This window comes from Mus caroli, chromosome 3 (assembly GCF_900094665.2).
Source record: "Mus caroli chromosome 3, CAROLI_EIJ_v1.1, whole genome shotgun sequence".
Classification (NCBI taxonomy): Eukaryota; Metazoa; Chordata; class Mammalia; order Rodentia; family Muridae; genus Mus; species Mus caroli.
Window position 1 is genome coordinate 39990192 of NC_034572.1, and position 9471 is coordinate 39999662.

The window sequence follows — 9471 nt, forward strand, 5'->3', positions numbered from 1 at the left end:
AAAGTTATTCTAGTGGATCTGTCACATGAATACAAGTCTCTGAGTAAAAAAGGTAGAGGAGAATACAGAAAACACCATTTTCAAAGTCATTGGGGAATCATGAGTCAGGCACATTGGAGACTAAGCAATAACATAATTTAATACCATTTATTATAATAGATAAGAGTATGTAATACACAATGTAAAATAAATATAGTGAATGAAACTATTTTTAACAAATAATATGGCTAAATATAAAACTGAAGTTGTTTCTTGTAATAATCTTTTCTGCTATGGTTAAGTGGGAGGTAGAATGGAACACTGAAATAGAATGACCGATACCTTCTTTAGTCATGAAGAAGTTTCTCTTGTGGGAAGTTATATGTTGTAATTGTTTAGCTGTCCCCTGCTAAATGAAACACAAAAATGTCACTGTTAGAGAAACAGTCTCAAATGATAGATTCACCCCACTTTAAATAAGACTAGTTTTTCAGCATATATTCAGACCTCTGCACAAAGATTTACTTGAGTTAACAATGTATCTGATTTTGAATGCTGTTACCTGTTAAATCAGGTATGTTTTAGCCTCTTTATGATTTTTCATATATTTGTTGTAGTGGATCAGCTAAGCATTTGACAAGATTATTTCTCAAATGAAATTATACAAACATCTTTTTTTGTTGTTGTTCAAGGATAACAAATTATATTGGCACATGGTTAAATCTTGTAGTATGTTCAATGGACTTTTAAAACAAATAATTGTTTCTAAGTGATCTTTTGAAAAGTAATTTCATATCTAAGTTATCTCTCGAGACTTATGGGAAGAAAGGTGAGAAATATAGCAGCTAATATTCTGGAATTCTTACACAGGTTAAATAAGGAGTCCCTCTATCATACATATATCGAATATATGTACATGAGTATGTATATGTCTGTTTCTATAGGCATACCTATGTATTACATATATTCCTATATAATTTAATTAAAGTGTTGTTTAAAAAAACTTTTCCTGTACTCTAATATCATGATATGCACCAGTGCTGCTCTGATATTTACAAATTTATAAAATCAGGAAATGATATCAACTTTCTATCCAGTTAATGACTAATTAAAATTTCTCTTAAGCTGTAGAATCTTCCTCCTGAGAAGCAGCAGATAAAATCTTTAATTCTTCAGTATTCGCATTTCCCAGTGAGGCTATCTATGGCTTTTTCATAATAGGTTACTTACCAGCAGTATTTGCTGAAGTCTTTATGTCATCTGACCTCTTTTGATTATCATTGCAAATGATATTGTCATCTTTGCCAAATATATCTACATAGTTGTCAATTATGATTTGGATAATTGACATCTGTAACAAGACAAGGCAAAAACAAGATCCTCTGTCATTTTACAGAGTTTACAAAATTAAAATCAATAAAAAATTGAAATCTAAAATGTTGAGGAAAATAGCAGTTACTACGAGCAAATATGAACCTGTGAAACGAATCCTCTGTCTGAAATGGAGACTCTAAGTTCTTTACAATTTACTTAACCTGGTTAAAATTTCATACATATTGCAAAAAATGGAGGAACTATTAAAGCAGAGTAAGATATATATATAATGCAATGTGCTTTTATATTACCAGCAATGCAGTTGGGGTGAATATTTCATAATTATAATAGTTTCACCACTATGAAGCACAACCATTATATGCTCCAAAATATGGATATAATGGAAAACAAACAAACAAAACACAGGGTAATCAGGATTTTTTTCAACTGCACTGTAGTCTTCTTTGAATAACATTATACACACAACATATTATAGGCTAAAACATCATTATCTAAAATAAATATCTGAAAGGAAGCAAAAAAAAAAGAAAAGAATGAAAGAACAAAAAACTTATTCACTTACTTGAAACTACATAAACAATCTCCCTTCCCAAACCTTCCAGAAATAAATCAATGCATCTCCCACTCCAGTAGAATGCAGTCCTACAGTGTCCTTTAACAGCAGTAAAATTCAGAGGTGTTCCCAATTCCTGGATCACCATGAGAACTTTGTTCCCAAAGGGAAAAATCAGATCCCATTACCTTTTTTTGAGAGGTCACCCCCAAATAATGAGTTCCTACAACTTGGTTCCCACAACACATGTGGGGCAATGCGGACAGATAAGATGTAGGAGTCTAGGTGATTCCTGGTAGAGGTTTAAATTTTTAGAAGCACTCAAACCAGCTCTTTGAGTGTGTATGTGTGTGGTGTGTGTGTGTGTGTGTGTGTGTATGTGTGTGTATGTGTGTGTGTGTGTGTGTGTGTGTGTGTGTGTGAGAGAGAGANGAGAGAGAGAGAGAGAGAGAGAGAGAGAGAGAGAGAGCCTTGCTGAAGATTCATCTAAGACCCTATCACAACATGCTATGTTATTTGAGTTTTATGAGCAAGGACACCTTACACTAAATGATTTTACATCTTGCTATCTATAGACTAACAAATATGTGAAAACTTTAGAATGTATATGATCATCTCTGTCCTTGTGGTTATAATATAAAAAGTAAGGCACCTATGTGTGCATTTGCTCAGAATATAGTTAGTGACCTCTGGATGAAAATATAGCTTAAGGCTCAGAAATTATATATTCTAGAAGGACACATTTGAATACCACATACATGAACACAGAAGTGCATGAAGTCTCTCTCTCTCTCTCTCTCTCTGTCTCGCTCTCTTTCTCTCTCTCACACACACACAGAGTGAGTATGATAAATTTAAAGAAAACTTCTAATATTTTGCTGAATATCTGAAAACTTCTGTACAATTTAAAAACAACAAAGTATTATAGAGAACAACACGAGATAAATAATTCACATAGGATTTTTATTGACTTTACTGTAAAATATTATGTTCCTAGAGCATTTTAAACATATTAAGATCTAACTAATGATTGCTAACATATATGCATTTCTTCCTGGTGGTGATGTTGTTTATAAAACAGACATATTTCAAGAGATAGAGTCTTTTTAAATAAAATAGTTCTAAAAATACAGTTTTTAAAGAATGAAAATGAAAAGACAACTGGGATTTTTTTTGTATATGTTAAAATATTTCGTGACTCATGGTGAACCAGGGATATGTAACTAATTCTCAGGAGAGACAATCAACCTTATAGTAGATCACATGATCCTACTATGAGGAAAAATAGGTTATTAATAGTTGTTCAATGATACATAAAATATGTTTAATCTAGAAAACAAGGAACCATAACGTCAGATAAAAATAAAAACCCTGTAAATAATGAAAATACATATTAATAAACTAAATTTGAAACAAAGAGGTGTTGCTATCATTAACAAGGTATGAATTTCAAACAGATTACTTAAAGCCATGTAGCAAAATGCTGTCCTCCAGCCATGGCATAAGCATTGACTCATGAGGACAGTGCAGTTAATTATTATCTATACAATATTAAATTAAAATATCAATATTTTATATATTTGTATTTGAAGTGAGTGAAGAGTAGGAGAAGATATGCTCAAAAGTAGGGAGAGGTTTGGTGATATCTTGGAATTCATGCAGGTGATTTGGAAGTGGATTTCTATACTTATATAAAATTATCAAATAAAGATGATTCTAAAATCATCCATATCTACGTATTTTAAAATATAAACAGAAGTCTGAAGGATCTTTGTTTAATCCTAAGAATAAGAGAGAGAAAGAAAAGGAAAATTGGGAGGACAAGAAATTCTTAAGAATAGCAAAAACATTTTCCCAATTCCTCAATAGGAAAAAATACAGGTTTATCTTAAGTGGAATGAAATGCATAGATGATTCAAAGAACCCTCAAAGCTAAAAGACCAAACTATAAACATAAAATCAAAGAAAAATATATGAAAGATTATTGTTGAATATTCACTAGAGAACACATAGAAACAAGAGTGATGGAGGATATTTATTTAAATTAGAAGAATGTTTTCATGTTCTGAAAACATCTCTTCAAGGACCAAAGGGAAATAAACATATCATCACATGAAGAAAAGCTAGAAAGTATCTATTACCAATTTTCTGAACTACATAAAATGTTTCAATATAATGTCAGGATAAAATATGAAAGCACGAGAGTCATGGGTGAAAATCAGTAAAAATGTTTACTTTAAAGGCATTGGATCTAAGTCACAATGGTGTTGTAAGACATCAGGAAGATTGCTCTTGTACAATGCTGAACATTTGCCATAGCTGAAATCAAGCAGCAGAGGCAAGAGAGCATTTCCTAGAGGACTACCTGCTCTTCTGCTCTTCTCTGTCCTCAGGACACATCTGATTCAACCAAGCTAGTGAGTGTTCTCCTAATTTATGTCACTGTTTAGAAAGTAGTTTTATACTACACTATTCTCTCCAATTATTATTTTGTTAACATAGGAAGTATGAAAATCAAATTGCATGGTGATCATTATATACTTTTTTTTTGCTTAGAAAATTTTCAACTGTGACATGTTAGAATATTGACTCTAGGTACATTTTATACCCATTAGCACTTATAAAAGTCTGAGAGATGGTGATCCTCTATATTATATTCTGGTTTACAGTAGGAATGCTCTTCAATGCTCTGCATGCTATATAACAATTAAATTTTTGATCTCCACTAATCCCAATAGTTAAAATGGACCAATAATATAACTATTAGAAAAATAGACAATTATTTAATAGCTATGTATGTAACTCAATGATAAAACTACTATGTAGTATGTATTAGGTCATGAACTTTATCCTAAGCACTGTATGCAAACACAAACACGCACACGCACACACACACACACACACACACACACACACACACACACCAATGGTAAGTTAATAAAAATGATTTCTAAACAGAAGTTACATAACCAACCCTATGCCCAGAACATTCAAATAACTACAAGGATAAAGAGCCATGATTATGTAGTTGTCCTTCCAAAGCAGGTGTGAGGATGCACAGAGACATACTGAAAGAGGTAAAGTGATACAATGTTATGAAACATGTGAATGTGGAGAGCAAATTAATTCTTGATAATATATTGCTCTGTTTATGATTTGTTTTTGGTTATCTTATATAATAACAATTATTTTGATTATACAGAAATATTTTATAATAAATAATAGTTGAGCAACACAAAAGTTAATATATAAGCAATAAGAACTCAGGGGTAAAAGCATTCTAATTCTAATAATACTTGGCTTGGAAATGTATGCTGTTGCAACTAACTGATGTAATTTACAGTCATTTACCAAAAAATATTTATTCTTTTTTGTTACTTTGGAATGTGGATCAATTTAGCTTAATATTGCTTTCTAAATATTCCTTATAATATAAAAAACACATGTGTACATGCCATACACATATAGCTTTTCCATATATGTAAATTCTTACTATGTCTCCCCTCTACCCTCTTCTTACGCCTCTATCTTCCATTACTCTACAAACTGCCTCTATCTCTGCTAGTCATGAACTTCAAATATTAGTTTTGGAATTGTAATCACATACACTGTCACAGCTTGTGATGTCCTCAGTAAATATCTCCAGTGAGAAATTTTTCTTGATACCCTTCTTGGTTTCATTAATGGATCTGCTCAAATGCTATAAAACACACACTATAGTAAAATTAATTTGCTAGTAGGTTATTTTAAGCTGATCACTGTTAATATTTTATAAGCATCTTCTTAGTGGTAAATACAAAAGATTTTTGTTGTTGTTGCTGTTGTTGTTTTTGGAGGGGGTGGGTATATATAGAGAGTTTAAGCTGATCACTGTTAATATTTTATAAGCATCTTCTTAGTGGTAAATACAAAAGATTTTTGTTGTTGTTGTTGTTGTTTTTGGAGGGGGTGGGTATATATAGAGAGATGCTCAGTGGATACGGCACTTGCCTTGAAGGGACAAAGATCTCAGCAGCTGGCCTAACCTGCTCCATGCCAATGAGAGACCATTTCAATGAAGGAGACTGTGTTCCTGGTGTAATGTCAAAATGTCCTTCACCCTCTGTGTGGACACGCACACATGTGTACCTACACCTAAACACGCATACAAGAACATTCAGGAAAGAAAAATCAGAATCTATTCAGGAGAGATTTGCTCATGGTGAACTTAAAATATTAACTCTCCCTTGAATAGACAATGCTTTCAGAGCCCTCTCTTGCTCAGTAAAACTGAAGCTGGTTCCCTGATTCTAAAGCCTACCAGCAACAGGCTTCAGGGAAGCTCTTGAGCAAGCTCCGCCTCCCGTGCCCAGCTTGCTGTTCCTACCTTCCCCATGCCACAGTTGCTCCATTTTGCTATGGTCTATCGTCTATGCTGGCTTAGCATGTGTGTAAATACAGCATCCGGGGTTGTATTTATCCAACTAACCTGCTCGTTCCCTTCAGGAGAGAGCAGCATCTATTCCTGTCTGTGTCTCCCACCCCTACAACGATGCTGGCACAGAAGACTTTTGTAAACACTTATTAAAATGAATGTACCTATAACTCAGTTAGTCCATAAGCCGTCCCGTACATTCCATTCTCTACTCCTTGCCACGTGCAATCTCAACGGATCTAAACGGTAGAAAGAAGCAGGTAGCAGTTGGAAAGAATGTTTAACATAAGCACAAGCTGTGCATTTCTCATGTATCAGGACAGTGGAGAGTGTAGTCTAAGACCATGCTTTGCCTCACTGAATTCTAGCGTACAAGGAGATTCTGTCATATCAGTATAAAATTAAAATATAATCACAAGTAAAATACCTTTTGAGGAAATAGTACCATTTTTCTTTCTGTTTTTTGGAACTGTAATGTTAAAAGGGAAAAACAAGATTAGAGTCTTGACAATACTAAGACTTTTAAGATTATTGCTCATAAAAATTATTATAAGCCAATGGCCATCATGAGGGTGTAGCTGTAGATGGTATTCTGCACATGACTGCCCTTCTGAATGACATGTTTCACTGGAACATTTGTATGACCAGAAGTTGAATATAGCGTGGAAGCTAGTTGGGAATTTCAAGACTTGACTATGTTCCAAGAGCTGTGTGACTATGGCTGGGCCAACAGTTACTCCTAGCTTTAGTTTATATGTATCAAAGGATAGTTAGGTCAGTGTCCTCTTAGCGTGAGGTTATGTTCATATATAAAGCTATCATTATTCACACTAAACCACAGGCAAGTTATATGACCTCTGGTTAGAACATACTTAACACATGGAGAACACCTTTTAAGAAAAAAAATATTGCTTATTCCCTCATGTGAATTACAGAATTGGCATACAAGATAGGAGGTCTTAGAAACTTGTTCATCATTGGTATGAATTATTACTTTAAATCTGGTAATAATTATTAGTAAGCCCACAACTATTCCACTGTAACATGTAATACTCTAATTTAAGATGGATTAAAGATGAATTCATAATGCAAACATTTTATACCTGCTAATTATATGTTGAGAGAGTTAGACCTCATTGATATTTGACATGTTCCCAGTGTCTTATAGTTATCAGGCTTGTCTTGTTGATTAATGGTTATCTTATTTAAACACTAACACCCAATCCACTATTCTTCTTCCCCATGCTCACAACTCTTTGCCAGTTATAGTTATTCCATCTGTAAGTTATATGTACATTGTTTCCTCCTGAAAATAATCATCCATGCTGCAAAAATCTTTCATTCATAGAATTTTCTCCCCCCTTTTACCATGAATCTAACATCTATAACTCAAGTGAATTTCCTATGGACTGATTCTTGCCTATAGACTGGCACATTCATGTTTCTACCATTAATTGCTCATCCACTCTATTCTCTGTCTACAAGCATTTTTAACAGAAGGGTGGATTATGCCTGTGCTCCTAAACATACACACACATACACACACACATACACACACACACACGCACACACACACACTATACAATATCACATCTATTATCACCAAAATAAAAAGTGGCATAGCAGGAAACCTCATAGGTACTTTGTGGTATGTAAGGGTTGGTCCTGGTGCTTTGATCAGGAATAGTCATGTGAACACTGAAGGTACTATTCCCCAATTGTTTCTTGATAGATCTATAAGGATACTAATGGCCAATGAGCTGGGTGGAATAGGCAGGACTCCCAGTTTTACCACAGGATGGCTAGCAGATGCAGGGGAGGAGAACATAATTCACCATGCTACAGCCATGTGAGTAACCAGCCATGTGAGGTCTAAGTTGTATTGGCTTTTGGCTGCTTCCCCAACTGTTCTAGGGTGGCAGGCAGGAGATTAGAAACATAATTAAGCTGAGTGTAGATTTAGGGTGCTGAGCTAGGACTAAGGTAGCTGAGCAAGCCAAGCTGAGAGCAGATTCAGAGGTGTTGGGCAGGGAGTGAAATGAAGGGTATGAGAGCTGAGGGAGGCTTAGAAGGCCCTGGCCATTGAGCTAAGGCATATCAAAATGAGCTAATGTGTGTGTCTATCATATTCAGATCTGATGGAACCTTATCCCTTGACCTTTATCCTTCTCAGTTGACCATTAGACATCAGTGATATTCTGCTACACACATGTTCATATACTTGAACATTCTAAAAGTAACTTTTTTTTATCTGTTAAATTAAATATTATTTTTTATGGAAATTAACTGGGAAGTATTGGAGGTATTGGTCAAATATAAGTATACTATGCAGTACTACTGGAGAGAAATCAATTTGTGTATTTTTCAAAACCTAGATAACACTACACATTATGGTGAAAAGAATGTGGAGAATATGGTAAGTCCTTGTTTTTATCCACATCCTTCTTAGAAAACAATGTCATCCACTCTGCCCCAAGAACCTTATGGAGTCCTGATGAATATCACAAATCAAAATCTAAGGAATATACTTACCTGTGAAATGTATATTGTGGAAAGTATAGGAAAAGAAGAGTCATCATAGAAGGGGAAAATTGGAGTTGACAACCTGTACACAATCGGACTAAACTGGATTCTTATTTTTCCAAACATTCTGGGTAATTGGTTTAACCTGTGAATCATTAAGTTGTCCCACAATTTCTATAGCTATCCTCTGTACAGGTCCAAGCTGTATATCTTACCGAAAGGTGGCCAAAACGTTTCCAGTGCACCTAAACAGGTAAAGCTTCTTGCAACTACAGATTTCATTGTTCTTGACTAGGTCCACATCAGCCACTGCACACAGGAAATTCAGTGGGATGATACATTTTATCTGAAACCTATTCTTTATTCCTAGAAAGAGAATCAAATATCTCTGTTAGTTTGATTTGCATTGTAGTAGGAATTGCTTGAAGAAATACCCAGTTTTCCTGACCCAGAGCAGAGGAAGACTCCTGTTTTATCATTCAGGCACAGGTCAAGCCAGGGTGGATGGAATTCTACAAAGCATGTGTTGAAAGAAGTTACTGGATACAAGCTTCTCAATGGTCACTAATAGACATAGCCTGATGATTTTCTGATTGGAGAATGTTTAGCATGACTAAATAATGAATACACACACACACACACACACACACACACACACACACACAAA

General features: G+C 34.5%; 1 long non-coding RNA gene across 1 annotated transcript; it reads right to left on the reverse strand.

Annotated features, from left to right (window-relative positions):
* Positions 1 to 352: 352 nt before the first annotated feature.
* On the reverse strand, positions 353 to 6442 carry LOC110290654. The gene is made up of 3 exons (XR_002377482.1): positions 6336 to 6442; positions 1210 to 1330; positions 353 to 388 (listed from the first exon to the last, which is right to left on the reverse strand). It is a non-coding gene; the product is annotated as an uncharacterized LOC110290654 (long non-coding RNA).
* Between the last annotated feature and the right edge of the window lie 3029 nt (positions 6443 to 9471).